A 20,105-nucleotide genomic window follows, 5' to 3' on the forward strand; every position below is an offset into this window, starting at 1 on the left:
TCTTTCCAGCATCCCTCCCCTTCCCTCCCTCCCCCAATGGTATCCAGCATCCCTCCCCTTCCCTCCCTCCTTCTCATCCCTCCATGGTTTCCAGCATCCCTTTCCTTCCCTCCTTCCTCCAGTGGTATCCAGCATCCCTCTCATCCCTCCATGGTTTCCAGCATCCCTCTCCTTCCCTTCCCCTGCATCATCTCTCTCCTTCTCTTCCCACCCTCTTTGGCATCTCTCTCTTTTCTTTCTTACCCACAGTATCCAACATTCCCTCCCAACTTCTGCATCTCTCTCCTTCTGTATTTTGCCACAGCCACCAGGCATTTATTCCCTCTACATAAATTTAAGTCAATTGATGCAGGAACTGTCACACTGGTCTTAAGTCTCACAAAGCCAGAGTGGCTGAGCCATCTACTGCACAAACTCTTACGTTGGCCTTGCAAGACTTGAGACCAGTCTGACAATTCCTTCATCACTCAACTCAAACATATGCAGAGGTATACAGCACAGAGAAGAGGAATTTTCTGCTTTGGCACCAGCAGTGCAAGCCAAAAATGCTTTTAAATGTGCAAAAAAATTATATTTAATAATCCAGATGCCAGCAACAAATTTCTAGTCACCATGGAGACATGGTATTTGGGATTTCTTGAGCCCTGGCCTAAGCGTTATTCTATAAATATAGGCATATCTCCGAAAGCATGCAGTTTGAAGACAAGCGCATGTATGGGTGGAGTCTAGGTGGAGTGCAAATTTATGTGCCTCTCTAGACCACATATGCATGTACTTATGCTAGTTCTATAGCTAGGTTAAGTGGTCGCGCCAAAATGTAGACATTTGTAGCTACATAGTTATGCTAGTATTTTATAAAGTATAAAGCAGTAGTGCAGCCATGTCCACCCCCGCCAAACAACTGGCACATCCCACCAACTGAAGAGATCCACTGTCCAAACCGCCCCAGTGCTGCCTCATCAGCAAGAAAGTTGGCGGCCTGCTTTCCAGGACATGGCACCATAGGCGTCGGAACAGGGGGTGGAAGGCACAGGGGCTGTGACCTCCCCCAAAATTGCCACTTAATCCCTGGTGGTCCAGAGGTGCAGCGGGCAGGAGCGAGCTTTCCAGCTCCTGCTTGCTGCTCACTTGGTCAATCACAGCAAATTTTTTCTGCCGCTGAGCAGCAATGAGTAGAGCGCGCTTTGGCGCTCAGCAGCTTCTTTGACTGGCTTCCGTGAATTCTTGCGATTCATGAGAATTCATGGGAGCTAGTCAAAGAAGCCGCTGAGCGCCGAGCAGGAGCGCCAAAGCGCGCTCCCATTCACTGCAGCTCAGTGGCAGAAGAAAGCAGCCGCAACCAGGCTAGAAGAGGTAGGATGATGGTGCAGGTTGAACAGCGAGTGAGCAAGGAGGGAGGGAATGGGGCTGGATGCAAGCAGACGGGTGTGTGTGGGGGGGGGGTGCAGAGTCTGACAGGAGGAGGTGACTGGGGGTGCAGAGTCTGATGGGGGTGGCTGGGAGTGCAGAGTTAATGCTAAAGTTAAAATGCTAAATGTTAAAAGTTAATGCTAAAGACGGATGTATGGCAGAAAGTGAAGGAGAGAAAAACAGCAAATGGATAAGATGGCCCTGGATACACAGTTAAGAGCACAGACAGAAGGAAATGCAGCCAGAGACTGGGAAAAGAAGGTTTGAAAAACAAAATCACCAGACAACAAAGGTAGGGGAAATTATTTTATTTTCAATTTAGTGATTGAATTGTGTCAGTTTTGAGAAATTACATCTGCTGTCTATATTTTGCACTGTTCAGGAAGAAATGCATTTTTTTCTATTTCTCTGGGGGTTGTACTGCATGCAAAGTCTTGCATCTTAGAGTTTTGTTTGTATATATTAGTACTTTAGTTTCTGGTCCTGTATTTGCATAGGAGTTATCTGTGTTCTGCATGTGTGACCAAGGCCAAGTGTTCTGGTAGAAATGAATGTTGAGAAACATACAGTGTGCTTTGCGTAGTTTAATTTTGTGGTTAACCATTATGTATTGTTAATAAGATTATATTGTGTGTATATATGAAAAATGAATGGAAAATGGTATTACAATTAGTACTATTATGGGGCGGGGTCTGGGGCAGAGTTTGGGTGGGGTCTGGGGTGGAGCTTGTGGGCCCCCTCCCAAACCAAAAAAGCATTCCGCTGCCTATGCCTGGCACTACTCATGCAAACTCAGTTCATGGGTGAAGAGTGCTTTCATCAGTATCTGGAAAGCATGCTGCCAATTTTCTGGCTGCTGAGCACTAGTTCAGTTTGGACAGTGGATCTCTTCAGCTGTTAGGCATTAAACATCCCTGTCAGCAAAGGAAAGTTTATTAATGTGGTGGGCATGGTGAGCAGAGAGAAAATGGATCCCCTGCCTCCCCCGACCAAAAAAGTCAATCAAATGCTGGCTATGCCCCTAGTATAAAGTAAGCACCTACATTCTTTTATAGAAATATGCACCAGTCAGGTGAACTCTGTGTGCCTGGTATACTCTAGAATTGCTTCTAGCATTAGACTGGTCTGGAAGCACAGAGAAGGGAGACTGGAGGGATGAAAAACTCCCAAAACTAAATAATTTGTAAAATTCAATTAAAAAAGAAAAGAAAATTAAGAGTACTTTACCTTAACATGCCTTCTGTAGACAGAAATAATTGCAATAAATGATACGATGGACACATTGAGACATTACTCAAATAAAAAGGACCCCTGAATGTAACATTGTAGGATACAACTTGGGACAGATAGGGAAAATGCTTGAGTACCTGACTGCAAAACAGCTTAGATAACCTTGATAGGCGGTATATAAAAACCTAATAAATTTGAAACTTGAGATTGACCAAGACCAAAACCCAATCCAAGGCTGAAATCCGCCCATCGGTTTTAGTCAGAACTGAAAATTAAATTGTGACTCCACAAGACTGTCCCTGTCTCTCCCCCCACCCCTCACCCCCACCCAAAGGCCTATTCCCTCCATGGGCTGCTCCCCAACTCTACTTTTTCCCCTCCACAGACCCTCCCTGGGCCTACATTTTAAGAGGCCTGGTGGTTTAGAGCAGTGGTCCCCAACCCTGTCCAGGAGGACCACCAGGCCAATCGGGTTTTCAGGCCAGCCCTAATGAATATGCATGAGAGAGATTTGCATATAATGGAAGTGACAGGCATGCAAATCTGCTCCATGCATATTTATTAGGGCTATCCTGAAAACCCGACTGGCCTAGTGGTCCTCCAGGACAGGGTCGGGGACCATTGGTCTAGAGGTCTCTCTAGGGCAGAAGCAGCATTTTTGGCAGAAACCAGAACTCGGATTTCGTGTCCGTTTCAAGCCGAATCCGAAACTTGGCCAGCCTCTACATATAACTGCAATTTATTTACATAATATCTCAAAAAGGCACAAAACCCAAGCTAAGCAGACCACAGGCTCTAAAAAGAAACCGAGAGGCTATGAAAAATCTGCAACGCATATCTGTACTATACACAACTAGCTTTATTACCTGTTTTATGCACTCCATTCTTAATTAAAGTAAACACCGAGAGCAAAGCCCTACCAGCTGTGTACAAAATATTAAAAAGGGGGGGGGGGGGGGGGTACAGATTTCTGTTTGAGCCAGCGGTGTGCATCTCAGCTATAAACGAATGTACATCGTTCTTCTCTTTACACACCCCCGGGGCTTATTTGTTACTAACTGCACCGTTGTGTTTCCTTTTTTTCCAGCCTATGAAAGAGCCCAGCAAGCGGAGAAATAAACCGAGTTCGTTTAAAACAAGCAGCTACGGCAGAAAAATAGCCCGTTGAGGAAACGGGAGGAGGGTGGGAGAACAGAGGTTTACCTTTGCAGATCAGCATGTAATCTTTGCAGTTCAGAACCCAGCTTTTAGGCGCTCTCTCCCTTCAAATGCCATTACCTGCTGCTTTAAACAGTAAATCACCTGTGCCCTTAGCGCAGACAAACAGCTCCTTCCCATTGGCTAATACTAGGAAGTACTCGCCTTGCAATTTCTTTAACCCCTTCCTTACTGAACACAGCATCTACAGCGTCCATGTTTCAAAAAAGCAAAATAAGACAGTCAGCCTATAGCAGTGGTCTCAAACTTGCGGCCCACCAGGTACTATTTTGAGGCCCTTGGTATGTTTATCATAATCACAAAACTAAAATAAAATAGTTTCTTGATCATATGTCTCTTTAGCTATAAATGACAATATTATTATTAAGACTTAGCCAAAAGGAAAGATTTATAAACTATAAAAAGTTTTACCTCATGCAAAAATGTTATTTCTTTAATAAGATATTAACTATTTTTTCTGCAGCCCTCCAAGTACCTATAAATCCAAAATGTGGCCCTGCAAAGGGTTTGAGTTTGAGACCACTGACCTATACAGTTATGGTTTGTAAAAATGTTCTGAAAACTAACTCGCGGAGTCCCGATGAAAGTTTGTAACTGCAGAATGCAGGTGTGCACGTGAACAAAGCTGCACATTTTGGGCCTTCTTTACTAAACAGTGAGTAGCACATGGGTGGCCAACCACGGTCCTCGAGGGCCACAACCTAGTCGGGTTTTCAAGATGTCCACAATGAACGGCGGTAATGAACGTGCATGAAATCTATTTGCATATAACGGAAGCAATGGATGCAAATCAATCTCATGCATATTCATTGTGGCCATCTTAACAACCCGACTAGGTTGTGGCCCTCGAAGACTGTGGCTGTCCACCCTTGTGTTAGCATGTGAGCTACTGGGAGATATCATATGCTGTTCCTACATTAATAGGAATAATATGAGCCCTGCAAAAAATTATGCAAACTAACATGGTTCATCATTTCATAAAGAGAAGAGAAAGTAAATGGCGTACCACGGGGAGGGGGGAGGGCGGTCTGCCTCAGTTGCACGCCTTGGGGGGTGGTCCCACGATGACTGCTTCTGCCGGTCCATCCCCCTCTGACGTCACTTACTTGCTCCGGAAGAAGTGACATCAGAGGGGGATGGACCGGCAGAAGCAGTCATCGCGGGACCTTTCAGTAACAGATCCGGCTGCATTGCGGTTGATGCTGGGATGGGGACCCGTTGCCGTTCATGCCGGGAGGGGGGCCCGTTGCCATTGATGGCAAGGTGAGTCGTCCTCCTTCAGCCGGCCCCCCTCACAGTTTCGGGCCCTAGGCATGTGCCTACTGGGCCTATTGTTTAATCCGGCCCTGCTCCCTGCCCTTGATATGCTAGCGATATACATTACACGTAGATCTGGCATTTAGATACAAGCACATATACCTGCTCTATGGTAGGCGTAAAGTGTTCTAGCCTACATTACAAGAACACGTTTTTGCTGTTACACTATTATTCTATAAAGAAAAACAGGCCCCTCCAATCCTTTTTAGAATAGGCTCCTACCAAGTGCCTTTTGGACATCTATTTTTAGGAGCACAGTTATAGAATCACCTCCATACTCTTGAGTACAAGAGCATTTTTCAAAGCCATTTATGTGGCAAAATGTAAAATACAAAATGCATTTTATCTATGTAAATCAGTTGCCCCCAAATTTATCTTTCTTTGATAGAGCTTATGGTACATATACCATTCCTCAACACTTACTTTTAGCTCTATTAAGAGGAAGCATCCCCAGGAGCCTTTGTTGAATGGGCAAGGAAAAGAATGCATGCTATTTTTAATAGGAAAAAGCATCCAAAGTAAAAGCAAGTATAAACATCTGTGCTTTCAGTTTAAAATACTGGGCAAAGTCTACAGGGGAAAAATACCATCAAACCTTATTCCAAAACAGAATGAACATTTTTTCTGATAAATGTGCTATATCCTGACTTGGAAGGCTAATGCTATAGGAATCAATGGGAAAGGTTCCTACATTATTTGACAACTGCACAATCATACACAGGGTTTTATATGTGAAAATAATTATAGGGAAAGAAGCAATATCATTGCCAACTGGGGACCAATATGTAGAATCACTCTGATCCAGAGTATCCACTCTCTTCTTTTGAGATTTGGTAATTTCTTGGATCACCTGCCACCTTGGTGCCAAAGCACTTAGGGAAGACTCATCTCTCTCTGGTGGCGAATGGGTTGATAGTGAGTCTGATACTTGCCTTTGTTGTATTGGGTTACTGGTGTAATGCACACTCAGTAGGTGCTTTGAATGGGACCTTGCTCACATGAATATCTGCTATCAAGATCCACTTGACTTTAAGGTGGTTCATAGACATAATCGCGCGAGACAACGGCGTGCCGACAACTGAGCGCAGACAACTGAGCGCAAGATTGACAGTGCGCCAAGAAAAGCACTATTTTAAAGGGTTCCAACGGGGGGTATTGGTGGGGAACCCCCCTATTTTACTTAACAGACATTGCGCTGGTGTTGTGGCGGGTTTGGGGGGTTGTAAACCCCCTCATTATACTTGAAACCGAACTTTTTGCCTGTTTTTTAGGGAAAAAGTTCAGTTTTAAGTATAATGTGGGTGGTTACAACCCCCCAACGCCAGTGCAATGTCTGTTAAGTAAAGTGGGGGGGTCCCCCCCCACACCCCCCATCGTAGCCCTTTAAAATAGTGCTTTTCTTCGGCACGCCGTCAACCTTGCGCTCGGTTGTCTGCGCTCAGTTGTCGGTGCGCCGTTGTCTTGCGCAATTTAGTCCTGTCACCATCTAGAAGCTGGAGACGTGGGGCATGATGAGGTGGCTTGTGCCTCTAGAGGAGCATGTTGTAAAAATTTGAATTACTTACCCTCTGGTTTTTGAGGATAAGAGCATAAGAAGTGACATCTTGTTCAGGTTAATGTCCATTAAACTCACAGCATTCTGTTGCCAATGATGGCCAGTCTAGGTCAGTAGGAATGACCCATCAAATCCCAAATATGAAAGCACCTTATCATGCTTATTCCTCTCAGACACAGAAGCTGAAGATATCTAAGGCTATTCTAATAGATTATAGACTTGTCCTCTAGCAACATATGCAAATATTTTTTTATACTCGGCTAAACTGAAAATCTTGAACACATTCTATAGTAGCAAATTCCATAGGTAATTATGGGGTCCTTTTACTAAGGTGCACTAGCCGATTTAGCGTGTTAAATGCTAACGCGTCCATTATATTCTATGGACACATTAGCATTTAGTGAGCACTAAATCGGCTAGTGCACCTTAGTAAAAGACCTCCCTATGTGTTGACTGAAATGTTACATTCTAAAATTTATTTTAAATCTGGTACCACTTGACAGGCCTAGTGGAAACTCTAAAAAAACACTCAACTTGTGCAACGTGCCTATGATACTCAATGCCTTTACCAATTGAGGCACGAATTCTATTCAAATTCTCCTGTTTTTGCTATAAACTGGTGTGGGGAATGGCCTCCAGCTATTTACTACCTCATTTTGAATTTTACTCCCCCACAAAGATAACCAGAAATCACAACCTCTTTGCCTACCCGAAAATAGCAGGCTGCAGGTACCGAACCTTCCTGGATAGAACATTCAAGTTTCAAGCTGGTAGGCAACAAACCTGGCTAGGCTGCTTCATTGATGGCGCCAGGTTGACATACGGCGCTTTTCGGAAAGAACTAAAGACCACCTTGTTTAAGAAATTTATTTCCTAGCCAGACTCTCTCCCCCCGGATCAAAGCTACCGCTCATTATACTGAATTCACTTTTCCTCTCTATCAGTATTCTGTATCCTCTAACTGTACAATGTCTTCTTCTCAATTTGTACTCAGTTATTCGTTGGCTTCCAAATTTTTTCAACGTAACATGTCAAAATTATATTGTAACCTATGTTTATCTATCTTCTTGCCAATTTGCACCTTGTATTCACTGACCGCTCAGTGACCTCCTCTCTATTTGTACACTGTAATTCGCTGACTGTACAGCTATTCTTCATTGTGAACCGCCTAGAAGTCGCAAGATTATGGCGGTATAGAAAAAATAGTTATTATTATTATCTCCTTTCACTTAGCTCTTCTCCAAGATATCCCCAAGGTTGCACTGAAACTTTTGTTACATGCAACCATAGATGTCAAACAAATACAATGCAATGGTTGCAGATGTGCTGTTTGCTCTGTTTAGTATATGCTAACATTTTTTTAGTGCATACTAAAATTGCAACAGTGCACATAAAAATATTATGTATATTGGTATTAGATCCCTAGCAAGTGTCAAGTAGAATAAAACCTGTATTGAAGAACCTTGCACTGGAACTATGCCAAATTGGAACCGTAAACTATGTAGATTGGTATTAGATCCTTAGTATGTGTTAAATTAGGATAAAAAACTGTAATTATGGCAAATTGTAATCTGTTAACTGTATATTATGTATGTCAACCTGTAACCCGTTCTGAGCTCTTTGAGGAGAAAGGGATAGAAAATGAATTAAATAAATACATAAATGAGTCCACATTAAAACAAAATGAAAATTATGCAAAGAAAAATTTTGTACTATGTTAATTTCTCTGAAAAACTCAAATTCAACCTGGGAGGGAGGGAGTAATTCTCATGCTTCTGCTTTTCAATCACTGGGTAAAAAAATACATGCTACAATATCTGCTGTTGCTGAATTTCATTTCTTGTAAAGACACTGTGGTGTGAAATCAAATAAATCCAAATATAAATGACAGCCATTATGAGGTTGGATTCAGCAAGGCGGGACACTCAGAGATCGTAGGGGTGACTGGGATCAATCCTGCCGAAAATCCACTGGACCACCAGGAGATGGATGGTAGGCCGAGGAGGTCAAGGAGGGGGGCTCTTTCTGTGCACAGTAAAGGAGGAGGGAAAGTTAGGGGAACTAGCATTATGTTTTGGTTCCAGCCAAAACTGCACTGGCATTTTCAGCTGAAACCAAAACAAGGCTGAAAATTAATTTCGGGCTGGTTTTGGTGCCAATGAAAAACAAAAATCAAAATTTGGTCAGCCTTTTGTCTGAAAATTCTTAATGAAGGCTTTCGGCCCTTACATCTTATTTTCTTCCATGCAAGACTCATGAGTTACTGTTTTTTGCGACTGGATGGGTGGGCAGACCAGATGGGCCATATAATTTTAATTGCCATCATTTTTTTGTTCTGTTTCTGACTCTACAGCTATATCTACTAATAGAGACCACTGACCTGAGATACAGGTAAGCACTATTGACAAGCAATTTTACACAGTTAAATTTTTTTCAGTTACTGTTTCAGTTCTACTCTTTCTTGCTTTGCTCTTTAACTTGTATGTCTTATATGCATGTTAACCACTGTGACCTTCCACATTTTTGGCACATAAGACTTCTTGATAGTGAAGAGTAAATGTTTGAAAATGTTTGATAGTGAAACTCAAGAGTTTTCCAATGTAAACAAGTTACGCCTCTGTACTAAGTTGGGAAAAATGCAGTGCCCGTGGTACTTCTCTAAAACATGTCAGAAAACAGAAACTGGTTCTCCTTTTACATGATGGGATGTTAGAGCAGCCCTGGCATTACTCCCATTTCCTTAATAATAAAAAGTAATGTAAACAATCAGCACACACACTGCCAACTCTGGATTGCATTGCGATGATTTACAAAACCTGTCCCTATGGTAATTCATTTATAATTAGTAGGTTTATGCTTACCTAGTGGCATTGCAGAGTTTTCTGCCATTAGGTTTGGTCAATGAAGATATGTTGGCACTTTTAAGTCCCATATTTTTAGTAACATGCACTAAGGTCTTGCAGTTACCATGTGGTAATGGCCAAAATTCCAAGTTTCTTTTGTATTGGATATACTGCTCATTGGCACAGCCATCTGAATAGTTAACAATCACTTCACAATCTAATCAGGTACGCTAAGTATTTTCCCTATCTATCCTGGAGGGCTTACAATCTATCTATGGCAGGGGTGCCCAACACGTCGATCGCGATCGACCGGTAGCTCAGGAAGGCAACGTGAGTCGATCGCAGAGCCCATCCCGGGCTCCGTGATAGACTCGTGTTGCCATCCCGATCTACCGGGCCTATCAGCCTTCCTCTCCCCGACGTCAAAGACGCCGACGCGGGCATTAGGCTGTTTTTGTCATTTCGGGTGGGGGGTGGCAGCGGCAGCAGCCTGAAAAAGAAATCATCCTGGCCGGGGTCGGTGTCATACTCCGGAGCTTCTACAGCCTTCCTATCTCCCTCTCCCTTCTACCTGCTTCCGGCCACACCCCCTGCTCCGCGGCTCTCTTCGGCAACTCAGCAGCAGCGATCGACACAAGCTTCTTACGTTGGGGCCTACCCTCTGCGAGTCCCACTTGTTTCAACTTCCTTTTTCCACAAAGGCGGGACTCGTAGAGGGAAGGTCTCGATGTCGGCAGCTTGTCTTGATCACCGCTGCTGATGAGTTGCTGAAGAGAGCCGCTTGGAGCAGGGGGGTGTTGCCAGGTGCAGGTAGAAGGGAGAGGGCCAGATGCAGGACTCGTGGGTGAGGGAGGAGAAGAGAGAGAGAAAGAGAGAGGGGAGGGAAACAAAAGGAAATATTTCATACTGGGCTGGGCTGGGCCGGAGTGGAGGGAGGGTGGAAAGATTCTGGCTACCGGGTGCAGTAACAAAGGAAAAGGGGGGAAAGCTGAAAATGGAGATAGTGACACAAAGAAGAGAAAGGGTAAGCAGGATCTACTGAATAAGGATAGAGATACAGAGGGGACATGAAGAGGAGGTGAAATAGAGACATAGAAGTAATGCTGAAAAAGTGGGGGGGGGATAAATAAATTGAAAGGGCAAATGGTGAACATGGGGTAAAGACAAGGACAGAGACAAATGAAGATTCTGAAAAAGTGGTGAGATAGGGATATAGGTGAGATGGACACAAAGAAGGGTGATGCTGGAAAATAGGTGGAATGGTAATTCTGACAAACACTGAAGGGAAATGCTGGATCAAGGAGAGATGGGGCTCAGGCTGGATGGAATGAGGAGAAATGCCTTGTTGGCCCGGAACTTCCTCTCCTACGTCAGAATTGACGTCAGGGAGCAGAATGCTGGTCAGCGTGACGCTTCTGCAGGGAAAGCTTGGGACGGCGGTGGCTTGGGGGCTATTCCCCGATGGCGGTGGCAGCAAACCGAGTGGCTTGGGGGAGGGCACGGAGAAAGAAAGAAAGGGGGCAGACAGGGAGACAGGAAGAAGGGGGAACAGGGAGACAGAAAGAAAAAGTTGGGGGAGAGAATGAGGTCTGGAGGAGAGGAAACATACAGGAGGCTGAAAGAAAGGAAGAAAGATTGGATGCACAGTCAGAAGAAGAAAGTGCAACCAGAGACTCATGAAATCACCAAACAGCAAAGGTAGGAAAAATGATTTTATTTTCAATTTAGTGATCAAAATGTGTCTGTTTTGAGAATTTATATCTGCTGTCTATATTTTGCACTATGGCTCCCTTTTACTAAACCGCAATATCGTTTTTTAGCGCAGGGAGCCTATGAGCATTGAGAGCAGCGTGAGGCATTCAGCGTAATTCCCTGTGCTAAAACCTACTATTGTGGTTTAGTAAAAAGGGAGGGGGTGTATTTGTCTATTTTTGTATTTTGTTACCGAGGTGACATTGCATAGAGTCATCTGCCGTGACCTCTTTGAAAAAACCCGGAATATGAATAATTAACATTTTCTCTGCCTTTCATTGTGCTTTGTGTTTTTTTTTAATTTTATTGTTGGTAGATCATTTTGACTTGTCATTATAAAAGTAGCTCGCAAGCCCATAAAGTGTGGGCACCCCTGATCAATGGTACCTAAGGCAAAGGACAGTTAAGTGACTTTCCCAGGGTCACAAGGAGTGGCACTGGACTTGAACCCACAACCTCATTAGTTCTAACATGCAGTAACTGCAAAACCTCTGCACTAGGTGATGGGGGTGTTCCCAGCATTTTTGTGAGGGTTGAAGAGAAAAATCTGTTCCTGTGTGCTAACTGCATGACTGATGACATGAGAGGCAGTTAGTTTAGCCATACCTCTTGAGGCATGGATTGCTGCAATGTACTTCTCACTGGTCTACCACTACGCCATATCTCTCCACTTCATCCTGTTCAGAATGCTGCTACGCGCCTCGCATTCCGCCAGGGTCATTATACCCACATTGCTCCTCTCCTCTGGTCGTTTTACTGGCTCCCGGTCCATATCTGCACACGATTCAAACTCCTCTTACTGACATTCACGTGAACTTGTTCTGCAGTTCCTCAGTATCTCTCCTCTCTTGTTACTCTCTATACTCCCCTCCGGGAACTCTGCTCATCAGACCAGTTCCTCCTTTCTGTATCCTTCTCTACCACCAACTCCCATCTCCATTCCTTTTACCTTGCTGCGCTGCATGTTTGGAACAACCTGCCTGGCTCGCTACGTCAGGCTCCATCTCTGGCGGTATCCAAAGCCAGGTTAAAAACCCACTTATTTTAAGCTGCATTTAAACACTGACCCAACCATCATATCTGTCTTTCATTCCCTTAATAGTCCCTTACCAACTATAGACCCCTCTGTGTGTCCGTCATAATTAGATTGTAAGCTCTTCTGATCAGGGACCATCTCTTGCATATACAATTTACAGTGCTGCGTGTGCCCGATAGTGCTATAGAAATAATAAATTGTTGTTGTTAAAAGCCATTTTAACAGTTAACAAATGGTAATAACCTCCACATTAAATGTAAGTCACAGTCCCTACCCATTCATGCTCTAAACCAGTGTTTCTCAACTCATTCCAGTCCAGTTTTCAGGATATCCACAATGAATAAGCATGACAGAAATTTGCATATAATGGAGGCAGTGTATGCAAATCAAGTTTATGCATATTCATCGTGGATTTCCTGAAAATCTAACTGGCAAGAGGGTATTCTAGGACTGAGTTGAGAAACACTGCTCTAAACTGAGTAAACACTGCTATAAAGGAATAGTGCAAGATGTATAACCACAAGAAAACCCAAATGATTCATCACAGGAAGAGGGAGAGGAGAGTTTACTACTTCATTACAGTAGACCTTTAAGGGAGTATGGGCTAGATTTACAAAGCAAACCGATTGTGTACTGATCGGTTTGCGACTCCTTTCCAACCCGATTTCCCTCTGGCCCGATTCACTAACTTCTCCTGCGATCTGCTTCCGATCCACGCATGCAAATGAGGGGAACGGCATGCACCGATTGGGCTGGCCGATCAAAAGAAGAAGCGACTGCTTGAGACTAGTCGCACACGTCTCTACCGACTCTCCTGCTCCATTGCCGCCCTGCACTCTGCCCCGATCTTCCAGCCATGTCTGATCTTAGCTGTCAGTCTCGGGGTTTTATTTTTCTGCAAGCAACAAAATGGAAGCATGTCCAGTCTTGATCTTCCAGCCCTGCTTTCTCCCCCATGTCCTCTCTGCTCCAAGACCTGAATCTCTGCCGCCTTCCCTGCAGTGCGAGGCCGCAGGTTTAAAATGTGGCTGCATGCTGCAGTGCAGCCCCACTTTAAACCCGCGGGTTCGCACTGCAGGGAATGCAGCCGAGAGCAGGGCATGACCAGCTGACAGTGTCGGTGAAAGGGAAGAGGCTGCTGCCGCCGGGGATAGTCCTTCCCTGGGAGAGCAGGAGAGTCGGGGCCTGAAAAAACAAACAAGCCCCCAGCAAAAAAAAAAAAAAAAGGACACAAAACACATGCACAGACCATCTGCAGGGAAAACAGATGGTCTCCACATGCATCAGGATTGCACTGTAATCTTTACACTAGCGATCCGTGCGGGCAGAGGGGGGCATTCCTCCGATCACCCTCATTTCAATATTTGGCTGTTGTGAATTGGTCGGGCCTGCTGGAATCGGCCCTGTATCGAACCCAGAAGACAGGTTAGCGAATCTAGCCCTATGGCTCTTAAAAGCTAGTCAGAAATGTTAGTCCAATGAAAAGATTAAATTTTATAGATCATTACTTGTCTGTAAAAGACAGTGAAGGAAATAAAACTATGTTTTTACCCCTAGAAGCAATCATCTCAAAATGGAAGTGCATTGGTGGGATGGTGTAGGGGGAAAACAGCATTCCTACAGATGATGCTTCTTTTATGTGGTTCGCCTGTCTGGCATTTCCCGCCAGCTTTACATTCACTATTAAATTAGAATAAAAACAAACAAGCAAGTAAAGATAGGGAAGTGTGAGATGCTACCATCACCATGGCACACCCACAAACACAGAGGATTTTAATTATCAAGTCCTGAAATATGAATAATTTACAATAGCAGAACAACTTTAAAAATAGTAGTTTGCAGTTTGTGTGAAGAGTAGCTGACAAAGATATCTCCAAATCAGAGAAATGCGGAGGTCCTGATACTCAAAGGTCTGGTGCTAAAGCCAACAATACAAATATGAACAGCAAAGAAGCCTAGCTCTCCAATGCTCAAAGCAAAAGGCATTCAATATTTATGTGAGCTATTAAACTGAAAGCAATGAAGAAAAATGTGTCTAGTGCATGCGCAGAAAAGTTCTGTCGTAAGCAAAGCTCTCATGCGCAAGCCCAGGCAAAAAAACTGTAACTGCAAGCTCACATCAATGCTGTACTTTTGTGCCTTTAAATATTAGCTTTTCAAAAATTGTTTGCACTAAAAAGTTTGAAAGGTTCATATTTAAGTGTAGAAAAGCTGGCGCCAATGTGTGCTTTCACTTTTGCTTGGACGCGCACACATGTCTTTCTCACTATCAGCGCTTCCTTCAACTTTCAAAACAAAAAAACCAGCAGTTTAATGTCAGAAATTTAGAAGAAATCCTCTCCTCAAAATCTTCAATGCTACCCCTGAGCTGGTGGTATTTTTTATTTATTTATTCGATTTTTTAGCCCGTCCTCCCAAAAGAGCCCAGAACGGGTTACAATGAATATATTGGTGCATTAAGATTATAAGTAAGATAGGTACTTAGAATTTCCCTTACTGTCCCGAAGGCTCACAATCTAACTAAAGTACCAGGAAAAATGACAATTAGAAGAGTAATAAAGAAAGAAAATAGAGATAGAGGAGAAAAATAAGAAAATAAACATACTAATAAGATTACAATGATCTAAAGGAATTTGAAAAGTTAAAAAGAGGGGAGATAGGAATAGATGCAGAGGGAGAACCGTTGAAGCAATAGAATTCTGGGGAAATTTAAATGAAATTTGAATGATAAAATAAAACAAAACAAGTGGTAAAACAATGAGTGAGATTTAAAAAATATATCATAAACTAAAAAGAAGTGAAAATAAAATCAAAACAGTCAAAACTGAAGTCCAGCTTGAACGGGCCCCCGAGCCAACCGTTGGTCCGAAGGCCGGACTGCAGCCCTCCTCCGTCGGCTCTCCCCTGCTGGAATGGGGGAGGAGCGAAGACAGTGTTGGGTGCCCCGCTGGAACGGGCCCCCGAGCCAACCGTTGGTCCGATGGCCGGACTGCAGCCCTCCTCCGTTGGCTCTCTCCCTTTCATTTTGAAGGCCAGTATTTTTTTTTCTATGTTGTTGTTTTGAGTATTGGGAGTAAATATCAAGTAACCTCATTAACATTTATTTCAATCCATTTAAATAAAACCTATGGCCATCTTTGGTGCACATGTTGATGCCTACGCTAAAGCTCTCTGAACATTTTGGCCCTGATTCTATAAAGGCACCTAAAGGGTGCCTAAGTCCTGTCTAACGCTGAGTGGGAATTAAGCATCCAAACTGAGTGGTTAATGAGCCATTTAAGGATCTTAACGAGCGATAATTGGTACATGGATGTCATTTTGTAGGCGCCTCCACAATTTCATGGACGCCCATTGAGAAAACTCACACCTAACAGAAAAGGCGTGGGCATGGTTTGGGTGAGGCTTCAATATGGGCGTCCTTTGATTCATTCGCATAACACTGAGCAACCTGGGGCGTCCATCTTATGCCTACATTTTAGGCGAATGAAAACCAGTTCTTCTTTTGAGCATAGTTTGGGTTTCAGATAGATCTGATTTCTATGGACATAACTTAGGCACAGTTTGGACGTCCTTAATGCGATCTGTGAAATAGCTCTCTGGGTTTTTATTTTTGCTTTATTAAGCTCAAAATACATTTAATAAGGCACCACATAAACAGGGCACATCAAAACAGATATATTGCATGCAAAACCTTCTATTTTTGTGGACAAACAGCAATGCTATTTGCTAATTAGGGGAAAAATACATTAACTGAAGCACAGCACATAAAAAACACAGCTTTATGTTTCTTGCTAAAAAGCTACCCTTTTTTCTGACTAAACAGTACTCTAATCAGCTCATTCCTGAAAGCAAAGAAAGCACATGAAAAAAATAGATTGCATACATAACTTTATTTGCAAAAACTTAAAAACAGATACAGATCTTAGCATGGCTTCTACTTCATTTTCAAATGGAGGTGTGCAGCTGCACAATGCTGACCTCATTGTGAGATCATCAAGGTGCACCTGCAAGGTAGAATGCCACAATTAAAATATGCACTGGGATTTAAACCTCTGGAAGATGGGAACAGGGCTTTTACCCATTGAGTCACAGCAGCTTCTACTAATGTCTTTCTTCTTCACATCTGATATGATAGCTTAGGGATCTGCTAAGCTATGATCTTGTCAGATATTTTCACCTTCACATGGCTAGGATCACTAAGCTCTCATGGTAGGAACCCCCAAAACTGAAAGGAAACAGATGTGAGTCACCAGGTTTCCATGGCGCTTAACATTAGACGTACTTTGCAGAATCAGGGCCTTTGTGCACATTAACTTGTGTGTTATTCCGGCATTAATTGCTTTTAACAGCGACGTAAGGTTTTGAACAGACAAACATGTACTGTAACTCCTGATAAATTACTCACTATCACAACCTAAACTTTTTTGTGCTGAATTGAACTAATGATATTATGTCACATAGATTTAAGTTAGTCCTTCAAAAGGTTATTTGGTGATCTTTATTTCTACGAGATGTGGACCAAAGTCTGCAGATATTAACAGCAGATATATATAATAAATGGAGCAAGTAACAGGATAACGTGCTTATTCTGTCTTTTTTCTTTAATAAATTTTTATTAACTTTTGCTTCCCCCAGTGGCATGAAAAACACCAACACTGTAAAAGAAACCAAAGATAACATTAACACCATCTTCCCCTGAATCCCTGTACATAGCAATAGAAACATATGTCATGACAATGGTGACTTAAGCACAACCAAAACAGGAACCTACTCAGCTGTGGTACAACACTAATGCCTTTCTCACTCTCCCCTCCCCTCTTCTTCCTCACTTCACCTGTTTTCCTGTGTTATCTATGATCTGGTATAATTTTTTTTTTTTAAATGGAGCCTGCTATTTATAAAATAAATCTCCCTTCCTGTTTCATTCAAATGTAATCTAGTCCATTTTTGGTGATAGCATTGTCTAGTGGTAGGTTTCCTAGAAGCCTCTAAAATGTCTCTTACAGACTGAGAAAACTGAAGAGGAGTTATGTTGAGAGGTACCAAGCTGTCAGGTGTAGAGACTGCAGGTTGGGATGAAGCAGAGATCCCTGACTCTGTGTAAGCAGAGATGGAAAAGCTGGTAGAAGGTATGGCTCCCTGCTGCTGAGTTGAAGTAGAAGGGAGTACCAAGGTTGTCTCGGCCACCGAGGAGCAATCAAAATCATGTGGCATGGTCGTTCTTTAGCTTGACAAGAGTCTTGAGAATGAGAGGGAATGGAGGGAATGCATACAGGAAGAGATTCGTCCATTCCAGAAGAAAAGCATCTGCCTCGAGGCGATGAGGAGAATAGATCCTGGAGAACTGAGGCAGTTTGTGGCTGTGGGGAGCTGCAAAGAGATCTATCTGAGGCATTCCCCACTGTGAAAAAAATGTGATGAAGAAGCGAGGAATGAAGTGTCCATTCGTGAGGTTGCAGAAGACGACTCACGTTGGCCGCCAAGCAATTTTTCACCCCTTGGATGTAGACAGCTTGGAGGAAGGTGTTGTGGTGGATTGCCCAGTCCCAAACCTTCAGAGCTCTTGACAAAGGGAAGAAGACCCCGTCCCTCCCTGTTTGTTGACATAATACATGGCGACTTGGTTGTCCGTCCGAATGAGGACTATTTGGTCTTGAAGAAGATGTTGAAAAGCTTTGAGAGCCTTGAAAATCGCTCTGAGTTCCAACAGATTGATGTGACACTGACGATCTGTACTGGTCCAGTGGCCTTGAGTACGGAGACCATCGAGATGAGCGTCCCAAGCATAGGACGAGGAATCTGTTGTGAGGACCTTCTGATGAGGGGGACGTTTGAAACAGCAAGCCTCTGGAGAGATTGGAAGAGAGCATCCACCAGCAGAGAGACTGTCTCAATGAAGGAGTGACTGCAATGTGTCGAGAAAGTGTGTCACAAACCTGTGTCCACTGAGATGCCAGGACCCTGAGGAATTCTGAAGTGAAGTCTGGCAAAAGGAGTCACGTGTACTGTGGAGGCCATGTGACCCAGAAGTACCATCATGTGTCTCGCTGATATGGAGGAGCGGGAAGCCACTGTATGACAGAGTTGAAGGAGAGCTTCCAGACGTTGTTGCAGAAGGAATGCTCTGAGTTGGATAGTGTCCAGAACAGCTCCGATGAATCGTAGATTCTGAGAGGGTTGAAGTTGGGATTTGGGAAAGTTGATTTCGAATCCCAAACTCTGTAGGAACCACGTAGTCCGTTGGGTCGCTACAATAACCCCTTGAGATGTTGAATCTTAGATGAGCCAGTTGTCCAGGTAGGGAAATACTTGAAGACCATGGTTTCTGAGAGCTGCAGCTACCACTACCAGGCACTTGGTGAACACTCTGGGAGATAAAGACAGGCCAAAGGGCAGCACTCTGTACTGATAATGCAGATTCCCCACGCAAAATCTGAGATATGGACGGGAGGCCAGATGAATGGGAATATGAGTATAAGCCTCCTTGAGATCCAGAGAGCATAACCAGTCGTTCTGATCTAGGAGGGGATAAAGGGATGCCAGGGATAACATGCAAAATTTTTCTTTAATTAAAAATTTCTTGAGAGCCCTGAGATCCAGAATGGGCCGCAAATAACCCGTCTTCTTCGGAACAAGGAAGTAACGGGAGTAAAATCCCCTGTTCTGCTGTTCCAAAGGAACTGGCTCAATGGCAAGGAGACAAAGCAGAGCTTGAGCTTCCTGAAGAAGAAGGGCAGTCTGGGATGGATTGGAAGGATACTCTCTTGGAGGAAGCTCTGGAAAAACCTGATTGAAATGAAGAGAGTATCCGTCCCTGATGATTGACAGCACCCAGAGGTCGGATGTTATTGTCTCCCATCGGTGGTAAAAATGATGGAGACGACCTCCAATAGGGGAAAGAAAATTCAGAGACAGAACGGTGGAGGTTATGCTCTGTTTTAAACAGTCAAAAAGGCTATGTAGCTTTAGGTGCAGCAGAAGGTTGAGGTTTCTGTTGCTTCTGAGTCTGCTGTTTCTTGGGAGGAGGGTGAGTATAAGGAGCCGCCCTTGGAGCAAAACGCCTCTGGTAAATAGGAGGAGGGCATGCAGGCTTGTCAGGAGCTGGCTTTGGCTTAGGTCTAACAATAGAAGCAAAAGATTTTTCATGGTCAGACAATTTCTTGGTGGCTGCCTCAATAGATTCATCAAAGAGGTCATTACCTGCACAAGGAACATTAGCCAAGCAGTCCTGAAGATTAGGATTCATATCAATGGTACGAAGCCAGGCAAGGCGGCACATTGCTACAGAACAAGCAGCCGCCCTGGCAGACAACTCAAAGGCATCGTAAGAAGACTGAAGTAGATGTAATCTGAGCTGTGATAGAGAAGCTATGACTTCTTGAAATTCAAAGTGCTTTTGAGTGTCTAAATAACTGAGAAATGTAGGCAAAAGAGCAATGAGGAACTCAAAATAAGTAACAAAATGGAAATTGTAATTAAGGACTTTAGAGGACATCATAGCATTTTGATAGATGCGATGTCTGAACTTGTCCATAGTTTTCCCTTCCAGGAGGAACGGTAGCATAAACCTTGGAAGGATGGGACTTTTTCAAGGAGGACTCCACAAGTAGGGATTGATGAGATAACTGCGAATTCTCAAATCCTTTGCAATGGAGAGTTTTTTTTATCTGGAGTCCAATTTGCCTGGAACAGATGGAATTGCATAAGGAGTTTCCAGGCATCTGGTAAAAGTCTGAGACAAAAG

General features: G+C 43.6%; 1 protein-coding gene across 4 annotated transcripts in view; it reads right to left on the reverse strand.

Annotated features, from left to right (window-relative positions):
• Positions 1–20,105, reverse strand: part of LZTS3 (leucine zipper tumor suppressor family member 3) — a 303,348-nt gene that overhangs the window by 167,056 nt on the left and 116,187 nt on the right. Inside the window, exon 1 of one of the 4 annotated variants that reach the window (XM_033953006.1) lies at positions 3,844–3,965. The exons of 2 other annotated variants lie outside the window; for them this stretch is intronic. The gene's annotated coding sequence lies outside the window, so the exon portion shown is untranslated. Of the gene's footprint in view, positions 1–3,843; positions 3,966–20,105 lie in introns of those variants that run through there. One more of the 4 variants, XM_033953039.1, reaches the window with a different exon arrangement.

This window comes from Geotrypetes seraphini, chromosome 1 (assembly GCF_902459505.1).
Source record: "Geotrypetes seraphini chromosome 1, aGeoSer1.1, whole genome shotgun sequence".
NCBI lineage: Eukaryota > Metazoa > Chordata > Amphibia > Gymnophiona > Dermophiidae > Geotrypetes > Geotrypetes seraphini.